At 35.0% G+C, this 21412-nt stretch overlaps 2 long non-coding RNA genes across 2 annotated transcripts in view; one reads left to right on the plus strand and one right to left on the minus strand.

Moving 5' to 3' along the window:
• The window catches only part of LOC140639900 (uncharacterized), a 40662-nt gene that overhangs the window by 13476 nt on the left and 5774 nt on the right, over positions 1-21412 (plus strand). Inside the window, exon 2 of the long non-coding RNA XR_012036549.1 lies at positions 4424-4530. This is a non-coding gene — a long non-coding RNA (uncharacterized lncRNA). The remainder of the gene's footprint in view (positions 1-4423; positions 4531-21412) is intronic.
• LOC140639903 (uncharacterized) overlaps positions 12583-21412 on the minus strand; it is a 41502-nt gene continuing 32672 nt past the window's right edge. Inside the window, exon 4 of the long non-coding RNA XR_012036554.1 lies at positions 12583-12722. This is a non-coding gene — a long non-coding RNA (uncharacterized lncRNA). The remainder of the gene's footprint in view (positions 12723-21412) is intronic.

Below are 21412 nucleotides of genomic sequence, written 5' to 3' on the forward strand. Positions count from 1 at the left end.
CCGTCTTTCAAGCCAAATGTTCTTGAGGTCCAAAGTTTAAATCCTTTTGGTTTAATTTATTGAGGGTAAACCTCCCATCTCTGAGGTGATATTGGGCATTCTGTGGGGTAGCATCTGTGCAGAGAGAGGCAGGGTTCTGAAACTTTGAATTTTCCCCTGTGCTTCATCCTTACTTTCTTTGGTACTTTGTGACTCTATGAGCCTTCAAGTGGAGTGGAATAAGGAGTTTGCTCCCAAATTTCTCTGAATAATCATATTTTGTGGACTGAAGAAATTGCAAATTATTTTACATGATGTAACCAATATGGGCAAACATATACACAAAAAAACAAAAAAATGTGACTAAGTGTAACCTTTATCATGTACTAGTGACATGTTTATTGATATTAGCCTCTGACTTTGTTGAGTGGGTATTTTAAAGAAATATTTTCACTTAATGACGATAGCCAGTATTCGGCCATTGCTGTTGTCCATGTTACTTCTTCTTCAACAGAAATGTTCTGTAAGTTGATTTGAGTAGAAAATTGTATAACACATGACACTTTCCTATTGAACTTTTTAGTATATGGCTCAAGTTTTTCTTATGGTGACAGTTATTAGTAGAAGGTAAAATTTTTATAGTCTATTATTCTCATGAACCAAAATATTAGACTATTGTTTAGGAACATGATATTACTAGCACAATGAAACATTTTCTTTTATAAGCAAATTATAGTTATATTTCTTTGTACAAATTTGTAATATGTATTACCCACTCTAAAAACAAATATCATGCAATTTATAGAAGGAAGATGGATCAATATATTTTGTATTCTACTAAATCTCTGAACAAGCTTAAACAACTTAATTCTTTTTCTCTTTTAAAAATTTATTATTGAAGTATAATTGACATACAATTTCATATTAGTTTCAGGTATACAACATATTGATTCAATAATTCTATGCAGTGCTCACCATGATAAGTGTAGCCACCATCTGTCATCATTCAATGTTATTATAATATCATTGATTATATTCCCTGTGCTTTGCCTATCATCTATTTGACTTATTTATTTTATAACATAGTTATTTTTTCAGTCTGAATAAATCTTCCTCTAAAGCAAGTAGGATGAGCAGATAAAAGTAAAGCTATCTTATTTTGAGGAAAAGTCTTTAGTCATTATTTGAATTTGTTGTTCACTGAGATGTTTGCCAAAATAAAGAATGTGCTTATTTTGGTTGTTATTAAAAAAATGTTTGAAGTCAACACAAACAACACCAGATGTGTCTAGGGATGCAGCCTCTGAGATGGCAGCCTCAGGCTCTGTATTTTTTTTCCTATTGCTGCCATAATAATATTATTTCAAATTTAGAGGCTTAAAACAACCCAAATTTATTATTTTACACTTCTGTGAAAGTCCTAGACTGGTCTCACTAGGCTAAAATCTAGGTACATCTAGGGATGAATTTCTTTCTTGAAGCCTAGTTGAGAATCTATTTCTGTTCCAAACTTGAAGAACTTAAAAGAAGTTTACCTTTTAGAAGTGTTGTTTTTTGTGCTTTTTTGTTTGTTTGTTTGTTTGTTTGTTTGTTTTTTAGTCTCTGGAAAAATGTTCAGTTGTTGATCATTTTGAGTGCTTTTAACCTCAGTTGACCCTTTAAAATGTACTTAGTTTCCAGTAAAGAAGGTATTTTGTGCAGACCAACAGAGTAGAAAGGGCTCTAAGGAAGAGAAAATACTTTTTACTGAATCTAGTTATCACTTACTTGGGTGAAAGGACTAATTTACAAAGCTGATTCATTAGCTCGGTCTTTTTTTTGAATTATGGTGCTAAACAGTTTATGACCCGACTGCAATGATCACTTATCACTGAAATTCCCAGCAAATGTCTGTAGAATGCTTTCAGTTGTCCCCAAGACCCCCTTCTCACTCCTTTTTTAAAAAAATTGGCAATTTTCCATTTGCAACAACATGGATGACTTAGAGGCTATTATACTAAGTGAAATAAGACAAAGACAAATACCATACAATTTCACTTATATGTGGAATCTAAAAAGAAGAACAAATGAATAAACAAACAAAAAGCAGAAACAGACCCATAAATATAGAGAACAAAGTGATGGTTACTGGGGGGTTGGTGGGGGTGTGGTAGATGGACAAAATGGGTGAAGGGAAATGGGAGCTATAGGCTTTCCAGTTATGGAATGAATAAGTCATGGAGATAAAAGTATAACATAAGGAATATAGTCATTGAATTGTAATAGGGTTGTATGGTGACAATTGGCAGTCTCATCACTGGGTTGTACACATGAAACTAATATAACATTATATGTCAACTATACTTCAAAAAAAAAACCTGGCAAGTTTGCATGATTACTACCCTGAAAACTCCCAAAGGGACTGTGCAAATTCTGGACATGTTAGGAGAATGTTACCAAAATTCATGTAGAGTAAAGGAGAGCATAACAGCATCTGTGAAGTACTGTCTGGAAAGAGAATCCCTATTTTTAGTCCCACTACTCCATGTCTTGCTGCTACATTGCATTCTGTACTGTTATTTCTTTTCAGTCTGGACTTCTGACTTATTTGTACCATATATCTTCTTCTGGAAAGTGTGGGTTGGGTCAAAAAATCTAGTTTAACAGCAGAGTGTTATTGCTTCATCCTATTACAGGACGTTTGTCACTTTCAGATAAAAAACCTCAGTCCTTTTGGATGTTGTGTTAATTATACAAATTAGCCTAAATATCACATTGATAAAAATAAATAGATAGGTACATTTTAACTTAGAGTGTTAGCAGACAAAAAAGATAGATGAGGTTATTAGTAATTTTGTCATAAGAACTTGGAATTCTTAAATTTTATTGCAACTTAAGATGATAGGAACTCCAGAATTTTCAAGTGGAACAGGAAGTTCTTGTAATAAAATATGAAGAACATGCATGTTATTATAGTATAAAGATTTGCAATTATGCGTTGATCGCAGCTAAGGGATTACATGTTTTTAATGAAGTGCACATTGTCAGTGTGCAAAGCAATAAATGAAAAAAGTTACAGAATGGAAAATTTAATATATATGATAATACACATAAATCTATTAGAGAAAGAAAAGCAGAATTAATTATAATTCAGTACCCGGAGGGTGAATAAAAATGGTAAAGAATTATGAAATAAAAAATTCATTTTGTAATTAGTTTAGCATAGTAAAATTAGAAAAGAAGTAAGTTTTTTAAAGGTCCTTATACTTATAAAATATTTCATGAAAGGAGAGCAGGAAAAATGTTAATTATATGCAGTACCTAAAAGAGGAAAAATCTATTTTATCTTGAAATAACAATGATTAAGTTTCTAATTAATTCATGGTTTCATTTTAAAAACTAATCACAACAATGTTTTGAATATTCTAAATAGTCAAGTGAAATGCAAAGATATGCTTAAAGCATTTGTGAAGCTCAAGTGGTTTTGAGCACCAGTAATTCTCTCCAAGGCATTTTTGAAAAGCAACATGAAGTTAAACTTTTTCTTGCTTTGGGATTGTCCAATGTAGTTATTAATATTTGTGAGAGTTCTGATGGGCTATTTGTCTATATATTGATTTGGTGGTTCTAATATATCAGGAAATACATTTTTTATTACATCATGTTGTTTTTTCATAAAAAACAGGGTTATTGTGATGAAAAAAGTGTCTTAGTAGTAGAATGAAGTAAAGATACAACAACAGCCAGACTTACTCTCAGTCTTTATATGTAGTGAGTACCTACAACATTCTTAAAGCCACCTCGTTGATAGGTTAGGCTTGATATACGCACATGGTTTCTGAACCAGCATAGAATGATGGAGTACATAATTTCAGGTGAGCTATAACCTTAGCCAGTCAGGGTTCAGAGAGATTAAAAGTTGTTTTTTGTGAATGAGCATGGTTGATTGATTTGACCAAAAGTAATTCTTTAGGATATTTAACTGTTCTGCCTCCGACAAGGTAGATGTGTCACAAAACAAAACAAAACAAAACAACAGAAAAACTGAGGAAAAATTATTTTAGTATAGTATCATTTTTTAAGGCAATTGATACTGACTAGTTCAACTAAGGTTGTCAACTAAAAGTTATAATTCAATTCAAAAGTTCTGATCAGTTCTTTACATAGAAGGCAAGTATGTTTGATTAGTATTTTTAGATGTCTCTCAAAGGTTCCCTGGCTTCTCGTTTGCCAGATTTTGACATTTAATATATTATTTTAATGTAACTGAAATTGCTGGTTTGTGTGGAATTGGCTACCACCTAAAATGACTGTATTTGGAGATAGGGCCATTAGGTAGATAATTAAAGTTAAATGAGGTCAAAGGGTGGGACCCTAAAATCATAAAAGAAAAGAAAGAGACACCAGAAATCATTCTCCCTCTCTGCACACCCCCCCCCCCCCGCTTCTCTCTGCATGAACACAGAGGCCATGTGAGGATATGAGAAGGTCACCATCTACAAACAGAAGAGATATCTCACCAGAAGCCAATCCTGAAGGCACTTAGATCTTGGACTTCTAGCCTCCAAAACTGTGAGAAGATAAATTTCTCTTATTTAAACCACCCAGTCTTTGGTATTCTCTTATGGCAGCCCCAACAGTACTCAAGTGGGAGGATTGATTGGATTACGTTAAATATTTTGTGATCATACATTTTGATGTCCTTGTGTAGGGAACTTGGAGATTAGATTGTAAATGCATTGGAGACCCAGGCCATGTTCCTTTGATGTGGTTTTTTGGGCTTGCTTTATTATGGATACTATGTAATACTCAGGAAAAATAATGCAAAGATCAATAGAGCCATCTCTTGTTTTTCTAAACTTCAGTTTTATATGAATTATTATGCTTTATATGTATTGATTCATGTATTTTATGGCCATTACAGTGGAATGTTCACCATTTTATATCACATTCTTTTAAGCTAGTGTTTCAGGGCAGTGTAACCCAACACAAATCTCTATATAGGCCTGGCTCATAGTTCAGATTTTTGTGCCTTTTTAATCTTTGAAGAAAGTTCATAATGAGTAAAGATATTTTAATGTGTATAATTCTGTGGGGAAGGTAAGAGAGGAATACTGATTTATTCATATAAAATCTATCCATTTAACTATTTTTATTAAGAGAAATAACTTCATACATTCTATTTTCTAGCACTTTTTTGGTTAAGAGCTAAACAATTGTTAGTAATCACATCTTCATAAATTAAGAACACTACTTTCATCTCCTCTGCTCCATTTCATTGGAATATGTATTTTTTTTATTCTTCCTACATAAGTCAGCTAAGATGGAATAGTTTTTAATTTGAATATAATGCTCTCAAAATGAAAAAAGATGTTTTGGGTATACATACCATTACAGAAAATACTGCCATTTTCCAACTTTGCAAAAAATGAAAACATTTATTTCCATCTTTGACTTTGAAAATAAATACTACTATTTTATAGCATTACATCTTTTATTTGTAGCAGTGTGGTATTATGGAAAAATATGGACAGACTAGGGCTTGCATCCTGGCTCTGTCTGGTGATTTTATTACAGTCATTTTGCTTTTTGGCTCTGGTTTTATCAGCAAAATATGGATAATAATTTATGCATTGGAGTTGTAAAGACTGAGCAAAAAATTTATATGTGTTATACTTAGCATAGTGACAGACACATAGATAATGAAAATTATTTCTCTAAAGAATGAAATTTTGAAGAGCTTCTATTAATTCACTGCATTCAAGATTGCTAGAAGCTGGGCCTGAGGTTAGTGTTAATGTTTTTCCAGAATGTCCTATGCTTTCAAGTGGTGCTGGGATCATTATATAGGCATGGGCCAATCTTTTATTTTGTGCTTGCTTTATAGGGTCTATGAAAGGATTAACTGAGGTAATGCATATTTGTAGAGCACTTTTCATAGCCTGAGAAGCAGTAAGGGGCCACTGCAGTGAATGGTAGCTGATGACATTGTGATCATTGACTACCCTTCAGGGATCAGTACTGCTCATTTCCCATTCTGATTACTTGGGTGGTAGTTTTGGCAATGGCATGGTGATTTGGGGACTGGCTGCATCTAATAATCCTGGGTTTTATTTTCAGGAGAATCTACAATGAATTAAGCAGTGGTGATAGAGACAGGATGAAGGCTCCTCAGTATATTTTATCATTATTCCATCTAATTTTTGGCATAATTTAAAAGGTGAACAGAGACTAATATTTGAAGAGGGTTAAATGAAAAGTGCTGGTCTCTTACACAGGTGTGTCTCTCTCTCTTTTCACACTTGTTTGTAGCCAGGAAAATATTTCAGCCATATATAAAAGTGATAGAATATCCTTTACTGGACAGTGATTGCTTACTACGTGGTGACATGTGAAAAGTACATTGGAACTAGTCCAAGTGGTGACAGCAATTTATTCATATAGCATTAGAAATAGAAATAAATGACCTTATTGAGTTTTTTAGGACCCTGTGAGTGTTATTCAGATGCTTGAACATGTAGTTGTCTGATGTACTTCTAGATGTATAAAGGGCAATGAATGTTTTTCTATTTTTTTAAGATTTATTATTATTTTTATTTGAGAGAGAGAGAGAGAGAGAGAGAATGAGTGAAGAGAGGGATGGAGGGAGATAGAGAGACAGAATCTCAAGCAGACTCCCCACTGAGCCTGAGCCTGACATGGGACTGAGTTTGTCAACTCTAAGATCATGGCTTGAACCAAAATCAAGAGTCCAACACTCAACAAACCGAGCCACCAAGGCACCTCAATGAACGTTTTTCTTAAACAACTATTATTTTTACTAAGGTTATTAGTGGAAATGAGTAAATTACACACATAGAACTCCAGTGTCAGGAAATATGACATGTGGTGTGAATGGATGAAGTAAAAGTACCAAATCATTATAATGATCATAATTGGTACTAGAAGACAATAAAAATTACCACAGGTCATCGACACTGAATATATATTCATTAAATGAATGATCACTAGGTGAATCAAAGCTTATATATCTTAAGGGTAACTCTTTAGGTGTGATATGCTTCTATTTCAGTAGTGTATTACTATGCGCGTATATTTTTGGTATTAGTTTATGATGTGACATAAATAATGGGAAAGAAATTTTTTTAATATTTAAAAAAAATCCAGAAAGAAAAAGAAACTGTTAAGTGGCCTAGACTTGTCTTTAATGCCATATCACACACTCCGCAGTTCTCTCCTGTCCTTTGACAGCCTTCATCCAGGATACTTGTGTCCACTCATTTCTAGTACTAGGCCTGTCTTCTTCAGGCAGTGCTTTTACTTTCCTCTTGTTCCACCTATCACCAGTTGAATATCTTGATTGTCAGGCTGTGCACTTAGCTCTCTGTTGAAAGGGTGGAAGGATCTGAGAACTTATTAGCATATGATTACACCTATATTGACTTACTGTATTACACTTTGGCTTGGCAATATCATTGGCATTCACTGAGTAACAATGAATAGTTGCTGAATTAATTTATAGACAGAGGTTACTTAGGTGAAAAAAGAGAGGCAGGGAAGAGGGAAGGTGTTTCTGCATATGAAATAGCATGGAGTAGATGTAAAGCAAGCCATGCATAAAATATTTTTCATGGAGTTATGAATGGGAATGGCTGTGTGAGCAGAGTGGAGGGTACACTACATGGAAAGAACTGAGCCTGCACATCAAGCCCAGATTACCAAGAGTTGGGCAACACATTTTATTTCCTGTTCCTCCCCTGATTCATTTCCAGAGTGTGTATTTGGACCTGGTTGACTCTTAAATGGCTATTTCACAGCTTTGCTTTTACAATGTGAGCAATGATAGAACTCCTGTTGTTTCCAACAACAAAGGTATAGGTGACAAAATTTGGTTAGGTTTCTAATACATTGGGAAAGAGGTACGAATTCTATATATCACAGGATAAATCAGAACAATGTTTCACCAAATTGAGATTAATTTCTAAGGGAACAGTATGATTTAATGTATCAGAGATATTTAAAATGTATGCTAAAATAAAATGTTTTTTAAAAACTGGATAAGAACAAGTATGTCACTTAATCAGAATCATAAGTTCATAATGAGTAATTAACAGTATTGATTTTTTTAAAAGATTTTATTTATTTTAGTATATGTGCTGCTGAAGTGAGCACAGATTTTATTTATTTATTTGAGAGAGGGAGTGAGTGAGTAGGGGAGGAGCAGAGGGAGAGGGACAAGCAGAGTGAGCTGAGCATGGAGCCCCACTTGCGGGGCTTGATCCCACAACCTTGGGATCATGCCCTGAGCAGAAATCAAGAGTCAGATGCTCAACCAGCTGAGCCACCCAGGTGCCCCTAATTGCACTGATTTTTGAAAGCTATCAGGAATAGTTGGTATTAGAGAGCTAGGAATAACTATTTTAGGATATTTAGTAGTAGTCAAACTTTTATAAGGGAATTGTTCTAATTTTGATATTTAGATTTTAGTAAATTTCTAGAGAAGTAAGAGAGAATAAAAAGATGAAATATAGTAGTACACATTTTGAAAGAGATTGTAAGAGGTATATTAGTGTTTATGTTTTGCTTTGTTTTGTTTTAATTAGGATGGAGAAGATTTCTGTTTTCAGATACTTGAAAGGAAATTATGAAAAGGATTGTGTTCAATTATTCTTCATCTCCACTGGGGATTGAAAGAGAAGCAAGGGGCTTAATTTGTAACAAGAGGGAAAATTCACTTAGGAAGAGATTTTTTTTTTTTTTTTGGCTTAAATTGTGATTAAACATTGTAACAATTGACCAAGAACTGTTAGGAGTTCCTACGCTTCTCTCTTTTTAGAGTGAATAGAGACAAATTTACAGGTTTATTCATGTGAATATACAATTCTCACTTCATGAATCTTTGATGATCCTATATGGACTTTAACATTTCTGCTGAAATAGAACATTTCTGTTAAAAACATTGGGGGGGGGGTATATTTGTTGGAAGACTTTCTTCTCTTCCAAACATTTTATTTTTATTTTATCTTTTAAGATTAAACCCATCAGACATTGTCTGCTTTGATATCTAAACAATTTTATGAACATTCATGCTAAAAAGAAATGGGAGAGGCCAGGTAAAGGCCATTTAAACTTTCTTTTCTTTTTTTTTCTTTTCTTTTCTTTCTTTCTTTCTTTTTCTTTCTTTCTTTTTTTTTTTTTTTTGCCTTTGTTCTTTCTCTCTGATCCCAGGATAAATGTAAAATTCGCTTGAGAAGCTGCTGTGAGGTTGTATGGGCTGCTGCATTCTCAGGCAGCACAGCCCATACCTGCCAGTGCTTCTGAAGGGAGACAGGCTGGACTTGTGGCACTTTTCAGGCTTGTTTCTTAAACTCAATTCATTTGTAAACAGTTTCCGTGAGCTTTTCAAGTGAGTCCCGGGAGGTGGATCACCTCCCTACTGTTCTACATTAGAGTAAAATTTAACAGACTTTTAAAAGCATTTCACCATCTCAGAACAGAAACATAAAATAAATTCAAGTATTTGGATTTTTGCCAAGTCCCCAGAGAAAACTCAAACTCTCTTTTTCCAGTGGGTATATCTTGAAATTTCCTTTGAGGTTTTAGTTAAATGGAGGGATCTGTGGTTCTCATCTCTCCAAGTTCAGACGTAGGAAATGATTCCCTCTTAGGGTGCTTGCTTGACATCAATAGAGCCCAGGGTTGGGACCTGCTTAACAATTCATTGTGTGTGTGTGTGTGTGTGTGTGTGTGTATGTATGCGTGTGCTGACACAAGCGCAAGCGTTTTCTTTTACCTTTGTAGCAGGCAGAGAGAGAGAGAGTAGTAGCCTAAAAGGACAAAAAGAGAATAATTAAATATTTGGAAATTAAAAGGAAATTATAGAAATATTTAGGAACCATCATGATTTTGAAGGCATGTTCTAGAAATCCAACGTTCTACTGGCTTTGCTGCTTACTTTCCACTTTGCAAATCCTTGGGCAAGTTACTTAGCCTCTCTAGTCTGTTACTTCATCCATAAACAAGGAATAATAAAAATAACTATCTCACAGAATCGTTATGAGAATTAAAGCTGACAATGAATGCAAAATGTTTATTACATGAGAAGCACTCAACGTTAGCTATGATTGCTAATATTAAGGATGAAAGGTCAAATATATTATGAATGACAAAAACCTGTAGCTGAATTAGCCATTTTCACAAAGTTTGTGACTTCTTAGCTTTCTGCAGAACAATCTGGGATAAGTACAATTTCCTAGTAGGCCAGATATTACTGTTTGCTGCTATGCCCTTTATCTGCTTCCAGAGGAATTTCCTTCTAGGCTTGCTGCTTTATAATGCACCTTATGCACCTGTTGGCAGTCTCTTAAGGATGCATAGTTTGGGTCCTGGGCTTTGGCTCAGCTTTGCCAGATCAAGTGAGACAGAATCTCCTGTCTCCATGAATATGCAACAGTCAGGGGGTTCCAGCTGCTTCCTTGCCATTTACTCTTGGCTTCATCCCTGTGAGGTAGATGGGTAATTAGCATGGATCTTCTAGCCACCTTAGAGAGAAAAGGAACTTACCAAGCAAATATAAATGTGGCAGGGAATTTGTCTGTCACTTCCTTCTTAGCAATCTAAGATGCATTGTGCAAATATTTTCCAGCTCCTAAAGTTCACCGGTGGTGAAATTCAAGTTCTCCCTCTTTTTTTTTTTTTAATTTATTTATGATAGTCAGAGAGAGAGAGAGAGAGAGGCAGAGACATAGGCAGAGGGAGAAGCAGGCTCCATGCATCGGGAGCCCGACATGGGATTCGATCCCGGATCTCCAGGATCACGCCCTGGGCCAAAGGCAGGCGCTAAACCGCTGTGCCACCCAGGGATCCCCAAGTTCTCCCTCTTTTAAATAATCATTTATCCTAAAGGAAGTTTTCTCATTAACAGTAACAAAACCACACAAATATGTCAGTTGTCTATGATGATATTTATCCTTTTGTATTTAAATAGTTGTAGTTGGAGAAAAAAAATAACTATTAAACCTTGGCTTTCTGTGTATTAAGCTGCATAAAGGCTTCTCTTTGATCTTTTGGGCAAGTTAACATAAGGTGCCAGGATTCAAATAGTTATATTATTAAATGTTTGCCCATCCCTTTCTCTCTCTGGCCCCCTCAATCTCTGAGAATTTGCAGAATATGAATTTTTAATTCACCTGAACTGATGCTCTTTCCAAAGCCCTTGTATATGTACAAGGCTTATGGAAGACATGAGAAGGAACAAGGACAAGTAAAGTGACATGCTTTTGATATTTGATATTTTGATATTTTTTTGATATTTTGATTTTTTTTTTTTGATATTTCTTAGAGTAAAACATCAGTGACCCATATTGTCTTTTTTGGTGGAGAGATCTAGACTTGTGAATTGACTTCTGGTCAAATGAGAACATTCCTTGTTTCGATATGTGTTGATTCTGCTTCGAAACCCAGGTAATAGTTTATCAGACCAGTCAATTATTTTTATAAGTGCCTGAGTGCTTGCTTCATGGCTATTTTTAAATATTGCTTAAGCTTCTCGATTCTTCTATACTGGAGTTCCTCTTTTAGATTCAGATCACATAGCATGATATGATTATTAGTTTCATTAATGTATGTTTTGAAAATTTATCTCATTAAATAATTAAAATGTATTCCAAAGACCAATATAAATTGGCTTTAGGATTGTCTGAAGTTTTTTTTTTCTTTGAGGACAATCAACTATAGCCATAAAACGAAGGGAAAAAGTACCACATTCAGCAAATATGTATAAATTTAAAAAAATTTTTAAACTTCATGTTATTTTTGTCAGCTAAGACAAACAAAACATCATTTAGAACCTAAAAGAAGGTATAAGCTGATCTCTTCCTCCCTAATGCTGCTTTAAAATTCTGTTGTTCTGTTCCATTCAAAGATACCTCTTTAGGGATCTGTATTGCATCCCTCATCACCTTTATGCCCTCATTGGACAGTTTATGTTCCTGTTTAAGCTGCTGTTTCTACGGACTGAATTCAACTTGAAGATGATTTTATCTACAACTGAATTTCATGGAAACACTGCACAGGAAATTGCCTGTCTACGAGGCCACAAATAACTATATTTTAATTTGAGGAGGCACATCAAGTGTTTTGGTCCCCCCCCCGCCCCAGTATCCTTTGAGTGTCTCCCTACACTAGAAAGTGAAGTCTGACCTAGTAGGGTGCACACTCCATGCTTCACTTCCCTGCAGTGCCGTAAATAAGGAACTTGTAATTGTCATGCTCTCTATCTCATCTTCAGCCTCTGGAAAAACATATGGAGTGATTTTGTTTTGTATATAATAAGCAGATATTTAATTTTCACTGTTTTCTATATCCAAATCTCAGATAATACTCAGCTAGAAAAATAATAGATTTATATAAAGTGCAATACCTCAATGAGAAGATAAGAATAATAGGAAAATGATTATTTAAACTCATTAAAGTATTTGAAAAGAGAGGAAGAGAGTGAAAAGGAATAAAATGTTCAAACAATTAAGTGTAAAAAAATAAAATACATTACTTTTGAGTTTTATATGGTATAAAAACTAAAAAATCTCATTAGCAAATGGAAACAATCAACTTAAAATAGGCCTTTATTATTCCACACATGAGAAAAAGAGAAGGAAAATGTTCTTACTTATTTTGAATTTCTACCAGTGATTTCAAGTTATGGATTTACTTGGTCCAGTGAGGTTAAGTGTTACTTGAATTTCCCCCCTGAGCTCTGTGTTTTCCTGGAAACAAAGAAAGAAAAACAAAACCCCAACATCTTGAGTGACTTTGTTAGCTATGAAATGAGTAGATATTTAATTTTCACTGTTTTTTATCCCTAAACATATAATATGGATCTCAAATAATACTCAGCTAGAAAAAATATAGATTTATATAAAGGATAATACCAAGGAATTATACAAAGAGGAATAATAAGATGATGGTTAAGTTCATTAAAGTATGAGGAGAAGAGAGAACTTAAACTTATTTTTATATGAAATAGAGAATAAAAGGGAAATAAAGTTCTCTAGATGCTCTTGTGAACACTATATTCATTCATGCTTACAACTGCATGGAAATTTTTAATTATGTAAAGCATGAAACTTTGAACCTAGTCATTTGTCATACTTCCAAATTCCCACAAGATGGCAGACTTTCAGAGCATTTAGAATATGTGCTTGGCTAAGTAGCTAGAATTATTTTAAATCTTGTAACTAGGTTAAGCACAAATCCTGTTTTCTGATCAGTGATGCAAGTAATACACAGAGCAGGGTCCAATTCTTCCTCTTGTAATTTACAGATTCTACTAAATTGAACTAATCAAACAATGGATTGTGAGTTTATAGTACTCCTCAGGTTGAGAACCACGTTGTTATTTTTTAACTCTAATTTGAGGTCATTGATAATCACCCAGGAATGTGCAGCCTCATCTACATTTAATTTATTTTATTCATGAAGGTCAGAGATGAGCAGGGATGCAGGCCTTAACAGATGGAACTCCACGTCTTGGTATTTTAGAGGTTCTGGCCACATGGCAGTGTGGTTCTGCAAGCAGCAAGGAGCAGTCAGTCCTGTCCATCACCAAGCTTGTGCCTATGAATATTTAAATGATTATGTTTAACATGCACTGGGTGATACAGGCTTGTTGGTGGAATCCTTTCTTCAAACTCCTTTCTCTGTGTGTGTCTCTTCCTTTCTCTATCTCTCATTCTGTCTTGTCTCTCTTTTGCTAGTGGTGATTGTAACTGTTAGTGACTCATCAAAGACAAGTCCCTAAAGCAGCCACAAATACTTCCATAGCCTAAGACAAGAAAGAGGTTTCTGGAACCAACTTAGAGTAAACTAACAGTAACAACATAAGACATAGGTGTTTGAAATTAGCACCAAGCTTCAAATTTTGCTTGAGCTTATATTTGTCTTTTTTTTTTTTTCTTTACAGATGGGGATTTTATATCCTTCAATGTCTTTCATTTCTCTAGCTAGGGATAGAGTTATCCAGGGATAAGTGACTTTTCTTTTTTGGGATTACCTTTCTAAACTAGACTGTTAGACAACTAAATTAGTTAGATAGCTAGATAGTTCATTCATTTGATAAGTAGGGTGTATGTACTTTTGAAAATAATTCTATTTAAGTGATAGTCTTGGTGCCAACATTATAATTCTGTTGGAATGCACTTGGTACTTACCCAGTGCTAATGGGTAGTGCCAAAGCTCATGTGAAGAAATTACTAGTGGCAAACATCTCTAAACTGAAGATGAAGAATTTGTTATCTCTCAATATCAGAACTGTTAATGGTGAGATTTGGGTTTTATGCTGTTATATAAGGGTATCTGAACTTGAGAAGTGATTATGTTTGTTGGTTAGGTGGAGGCTTGTGTAAGAGGCTGATAAATACTTGAGGTAAAGTTTATTTGTGTGAGCGGAATTTCATTTGTTGTATGAACTGCACCCAAAATGCTTATGGCACTGTGTGGACAAAATTTCTTAAGATTTTGCAAACTAAATTGTTTTGCCTCCCTGTGACTGTGTGCATAGTGCATAGCCACTACAAAGAGGCACCTCAGTAGCCAGAGCAAATAACAACTTTGAAATCTGCCTAATTGTATACTCATAATCTCATAATGTCAGAGATCAACTTGAGGGGATCCCAGGTTCCACTGAATTCTACTTCCCAACCTCTGATGTGCAGGCTGAATGGTACCCTTCCTGTTCCATCTCAACATTCACTTGAAGAAAATTCAAGGTGATTTTGTTTGTAAGACAGAGCTCACAGTAAGAAATGCATAAATTCTGGGAAGAAAATTCAGAGCTCTGGAAGTAGATTTCTACAGTCCCTCCCCCCTGCCCCATTTTGAATTTTGAAACAGCAACTAGCAACATAAAGAATTAACTACATTTAAAAATATTTCAGGGCAGCCCGGGTGGCTTAGCGGTTTAGTGCTGCCTTCAGCCCAGGGTGTGATCCTGGAGACCTGGGATCAAGTCCCACGTCGGGCTCCCTGCATGGAGCCTGCTTCTCCCTCTACCTGTGTCTCTGCCTCTCTCTGTGTGTGTCTCTCATGAATAAATAAATGAATCTTTAAAAAAAATATTTCAGAGAAAAAGTACTTCAGATATGATCTTTATATTTTACTCTAATGGTTAAATGTACAGATAAAAACATTCAAGCTCTAATAACAAGAAGCCTAACTGTTTTTAGCTGACCATGGATTAGGCTAAAAACAACAAAACCTAAAACATCTCCCACTCCAAATTCATTCAGGTGCAGAGAACTGAATCTACTCTAACTAGTTTAAAATATGAAGGGATTTATTGCCAAGTATTAAATAGCTTATAAAATCATTCGGAGGAACTGACTTTTAAAGTCACACCACAGGGGATCCCTGGGTGGCTCAGTGGTTTAGAGCCTGCCTTTAGCCCAGGGTGTGGTCCTGGAGTCTCAGGATGGAGTCCTGCATTGGGCTCCCTGCATAGAGCCTGCTTCTACCTCTGCCTGTGTCTCTGCCCCTCTCCCTCTCTCTCTGTGTCTCTCATGAATAAATAAATAAAATCTTCTAAAAATAAATAAATAAATAAATAAATAAATAAATAAATAAATAAAGTCACACCACAGAAATGAACTGCAAAATTGCTGCTTCTTCTGTTTCCATCAAGAGGTTTTCTGTTGAACAGAGAATTGCTGCAACAGCTACTGACTTCAGAACAATGTCACTACTGCTATAATGCACACCAGCAAATGGAAGTATGGAGCTTTGCCTTTCTAAAACTTACCTCAGATCAGAAGTCAGGTCTTTCATAAGGGCATCTAATGCAAAAAATGATATTATATCTGGAACATTGTTGCAAGGGAGTTCATATTTTTCCACAGTGCAAATTATGGTAAGAAAGATAATTGAATTTTTAGGATTGCTTTTATATTTCTTAGGAAGAACAGCTAATTGAACACTTGAGATGCTGAATTACCTTCTGTCTCAAATATTTACTCAAAATGTTTTTTAGGAATTTTCTCTTTTTTTTTGTTTCAAGTTTTTATTTAAATCACTTACATATAATACCCAATGCTCATCACAAGTTCCCCACTTAATACCCATCACCCATTTAGTCCATCTCTTAACCTACCTCCCCTGTTCTCAATCATTAAGAGTTCTCAATCATTAAGAGTCTCTTTATGGTTTGCTTCCCTCTATTTTTATTTCTCCTTTCCCATATGTTCATCTATTTTGTTTCTTAAATTCCACACATGCGTGAAATTGTATGGTATTTCTCTTTTCTCTGACTGACTTATTTCACTTAGCATAATATGCTCTAGCTCTATCTACAGCATTACAAATGGCAAGATTTCATTCTTTTTGATGGCTGACTAATATTCATATATGTATACCACCTCTTCTTGATGTGGCATTCATCTCTTGATGTGGTATTCATTCACCTATTCATCTCTTGATGGACATTTGGTCTCTTTCCATAATTTGGCTATTGTTGATAATGCTGCTATAAACATCAGGGTGCATGTGTCCCTTCAAATCAGTAGTTTTGTATCATTTAGGTAAATACCTAGTAGTGTAAATTGCTAGGTTATAGGATAGCTCGATTTTTACCTTTTTGAGGAATTTCCATACTGTTTTCCAGAGTGGCTGCACCAGTTTGCATTCCTACCAATAGTGTAAGAGGCTTCCCTTTTCTCTGCATCCTAGCCAACATTTGTTGTTTCTTTTGTTGTTAACTTTAGCCATTCTACCAGGTGTGAGGTGGTATCTCATTGTAGTTTTTGATTTGTTTTTCCCTGATGATGAGTGATATTGAGCATCTTTTCATTTGTCTGTTAGCTATCTGGATGTCTTCTTTGGAAAAATATCTATTCTTGTCTTAGGCCCATTTCTTAACTGGATTATTTGTTTTTTGGGTGTTGAGTTTGATAAGTTCTTGATAGATTTTAGATACTTTAGGAATTTTCTTATTCCTGCCTTTTTTTAAGGTTTGCTCTTATATAAAATGTGACAGACTGCATGAAGTTCTGGTCCTAATATGTTATAAAAGGAAAGCAAAGCTTATGAAGGAAAATATACTGAAAAGAAGATAATAGAGCAGCTTTTGATAAGGAAGTATTGAAAAATCTAGGACTCCTCAGTCTTGGGAGGGTAAATAGAATTTGTCAACTGTAAACTTGAAGGAATGGATAAGAAGAAAAGACAAAATTAGGATTTAGTTTGAATCTTGAATAGGTGATTTTAAGGTAAGTACAAGGAGGTGCTACTCACCCAACATATGTCATTTCATTCTTACTGTATATACAGAACTGGCTAGACCCCGGGAAGGATTTTTACCAGTAAAATTTTTTTACTTTTTACTTTACTTTTTTACTTACTTTAATTTTTACCAAATTCACCAGAAAGTGAATTTGAGTTCCCTGGGGAACATGGAAATTGTATGTGCTCAAGTATTTTTTCAACATTAATACTTTAATGAAAATAAAAAATAAAAAAAACATTCAAGACTCGTTATATTAATTCATGAAAAGCAGATTATCAAAGGAAGTCAGGAGATCAATATCTCTAAACTTTTGGGCTAGGTCATGGGAAGGAAGTGTGGCACAATGGAAGGGCTTTGGGTCTAAGCCAAATTTTATTTTATTTTTTTATTTTTATTTTTTTAAGCCAAATTTTAATCCAACTTTGCCATTTGCTAGTTATGTGATCTTTAGCAAATATCTTAACCTCTAGTAGCTTCAACTTCTTTCTCTGTAAATTGGAGATAATATATCTAGCATTTAAAGCTAGATTAGAGATAGAAAAAGTAGAATGGCTAGCTACATGCTCTGGTACATACCAGATGAAAGAAAATGATTTTTTTTTTCAATATATATTTATTTGAGAGAGAAAATGCAAGCTGGGGGAGGGTCAGAGGGAGAGAATCTCAAGCAGACTCTCCAATGAGTGCAGAACTTGACATGGGGCTCAATCTCTCAACCCTGAGATCATGACCTGAGCTGAAACCAAGAGTCAGGTGCTCAACTGACTGAGCCACACAGCCATCCCAGAAAGTGACTTTTAATTAATTAATTAATTTTTTACTACTGCTTTGTTAGAGGCAGAATGCCAGTGAGGTAGACACTTGATACAAACTTGTGTGCCAGTGTTCATCACTCATGCATGTGTGTAATCCCTTATGATATTCCTCATACTATTGTGTATAAATTCTTGCATGTCAGTGCATATCTTATGCTTAGCTGATGGCAGGCAGTCACCTTCTGATGGATCTTTTTTGTCTCTTCCACTCCTACTCCTGTCCTTATTCTAACCCACTTACTAGTCACATACTAATTTTGATCTTTTATAGCCCCTGCCAGATATCTGCAATGGCTTCATATCATACTTATAATTGTTTTTGTATATATGTATGTATGTATGTATGTATGTATTTAAAAAGATTTACTTTATTTATTCATGAGAGACACACAGAGAGAGGCAGAGACATAGGTAGAGGGAGAAGCAGATTCCTCTCAGGGAGCCTGATGTGGGACTTGATCTTAGGACCCCAGGATCATGCCCTGAGCTAGAGGCAGACACTCAACCATTGAGCCACCCAGGTGTCCCTATAATTGTTTTTAAAATGCACAGTTCCATTTCACCAAAACTTTAAGTCTTACTTTGTGGAGGTTGGTGAGGATGGAAGACGGTTGGGACCAAATTAAGATGGTTGAGGGAAGTTCCAGAGGAAAGTCAGTAAATAAGTAACAAGCCAAATAGATAATCTGTAGGTGGATTAGTAGGTATTTAGATGATTGATAAATAGATGATAGGGTAAATGAATTAGAATAGGAGTGTGATGAAGCTGAGAGTGTGTGGTATAAAATTGGGAGACCCAGGTTCTGGGTCTTGTAATCTGACATGTCTCAAGTCTCTCTCTGGTCAGATATGCACTGTTTAGCTCATGTGATTTAATTTCATATGCTTCTAAATGAAGAAGCGCTTCTTCTCTCCCTCCCTCCCTCCCTCCCTCCACCCCTCTCTCCTTCCCTCTCTTCCTTCCCTTCACTTCCTTCTGTTGTAATTTTTGCATTATCACCATATTTCCTTCATATTTCCCAAATAAATCATATTTTTTTTCTGGGTAGGAAAATAGCACATTCTTGTTGCAAAAATAAGTACTAAGAATAAAAAGTCCATGTTCTCACTTACTCATTTATGTTTATGATTTTTTTGTTGTTATTATAAACAACTTTCAAACATTAGACATTTGGACATGTGAATGATCATTTCCTTTACATAAAATCCTAGCAATGAAATTCTTGAGGAAGAGTGCACATATCTTTAAGGGTTTTAACATGAATTTCCCACTTTTGCCTCCCTTTCCCTTTCCCTTAGGGCAGATACAGGGTATAAAAATGTTGGTTTTCCCACACCCTCACCAACACTGGATATTATTGATCTTTGAAATGTTTTCCAATCTATTTGGTACAAAAAGGACATCTAATGGATGTTTTAGTTTGCTGTTCATTGGATAATAGTGATCTAAAATTATTTGTCTGTGATTATTGGTTATATGTACCAGGCAATATTATACTGAAGCTTATCATCACATTCTTTCTTCAAGAAATGCCATTATCCACTCCTCTATAGCTAAAAGTAGTGAGTATATGCTAAGGAAGTTTCTGTGTGTTATTGTCCATGCAGTTCTTAAGAAGAAAAAAAAAAGCAAAACTATGTTATTTGATAGTGGCCTAATACATGATATCCAAAATGAGGATTCAGAATCTGTGCCTTATAACCTTGTGCAAAATTAGTTTATTTTGGATTTTCTGTTGTATTCCATCTTGCCAGTAGAGGTATTACACAGAAATACATGTGGCATGTGCTGTTTTTATTAATCTGATCATTTTCACATTTTCACTTTGCCATAGCTGTTTCCCAGCATGAGTTATATTTGGACCAATTTCACTTTTCCATGTTTGCTAAAGTGGGGCCTAGTCTACTGTCATGTGAGCATCTTTATGAGGGAATTCTCCACTGATTATGTTAGAGAATAACTAAGCATTGCCCAAATAACAGTAATGTTCACCTTAAAATTGTCTTTCAAACAATCCCTCATAGTGCTTCAGCAGCATTAACTAGCAAGCATCTTTATTATCCTTCTTTATAGAACTGGACTTCTAATGTTTGAAATGAAGAAGCAAAGGCAAGTGAAACATTCTCCATATTAATGTTGAAGTGAATAAGAAAAGAATGCAGAGCCTTTATCAATGTTTCTTTTTTAATTTCAGATTTCTGATATTCATTTAAAGCCTTTTTTTAAACTGATGAGTTCTGCATGCATAGTCTGCTAATGTGTGCCTTATACACTAAGTACTTCTTCCCCAGTGGGGAGAACAAGATCATTTGGAAGAGATTCAATTCCAAACCTCCTCTTATCAGGTTTGCTTTATTAGCTTTGGTGTCTGGATATACACAGTACACCTTATTCCTGCTGCAAGTGGAATTGTTTGCTGGGAGAGGAAAACATTCTTTGCCCTTGAGAAACCTTCAAAGTGAGTGAAAATTGCTGTGATGCAAACTCTGGAAAGCAATTTGTAAACCTTTGGGCCATCGGCATTGCTATTTCACATCTTAGTGTCTGTACTCCCTATTTCATCGCATTTTTATATGTCTTGTTATGTCAGAAGAATTATTTTGTTTGCTATAGTAGGCTCAGGGATATAATCTGGGGAGAAGATCAAAGTGCCAAGGCAATATAATCCAGCAAGTGAGGACACTGTTGGAATTTAAGGAAAAATCCATAGAAATGATATTTCATTGTTAAGCTTATGTCCTTTTCCCCTCCCTTTTCCTTCAGTCACTTTTCTAGTAATCTACTAACCAATATCTTTTTTCAGTTCTACACTTCAAGACACTACTAGTGGGATCACACTATTATTCTGCTAAGGATTACCTGTCCCTTTTTCAAAAGCATATGTAGTTTAAGGACAACATTCTGTGTCTGTTAAATACTGTTGATTAAATGTTTAATGAATTGAACTGAGTGAAAAAAAAATCCCCAAAGATTCCTGGCCACAGACTATTTAGCCTTGGAGTTCTCCATCAGTTCCCTAATATAAATGCTCTGTCCAGATAATTCAGCTTAGGGTAAAGTCTTTTTTATTTTTGCTGGTGGGAGAGGGGAGGTAAATAGTCAATGCATTGATTAAAGAATACAAATATTCTGCCTTACAAAGTTTCAAAGATACGAAGCAAAGTAACATACTTTGAGCGAGAAAATATTCAAAATAGGAAGTCAGAATTGTCTTTCGGAATATAAGGAACAAGAGAAAAGAAGCTGGTTACTAAAATACACAAAAGACTTAAATTTTCCAAGTTCTCCACACCAGTATAGGGAAAAGGAGCATTAATCTTGCCAAATATTAGCCAGTGGGTAAAATTAAATTTGGGGAATGACTTG

The sequence above is a fragment of the Canis lupus genome, chromosome 9, assembly GCF_048164855.1.
Source record: "Canis lupus baileyi chromosome 9, mCanLup2.hap1, whole genome shotgun sequence".
Classification (NCBI taxonomy): domain Eukaryota; kingdom Metazoa; phylum Chordata; class Mammalia; order Carnivora; family Canidae; genus Canis; species Canis lupus.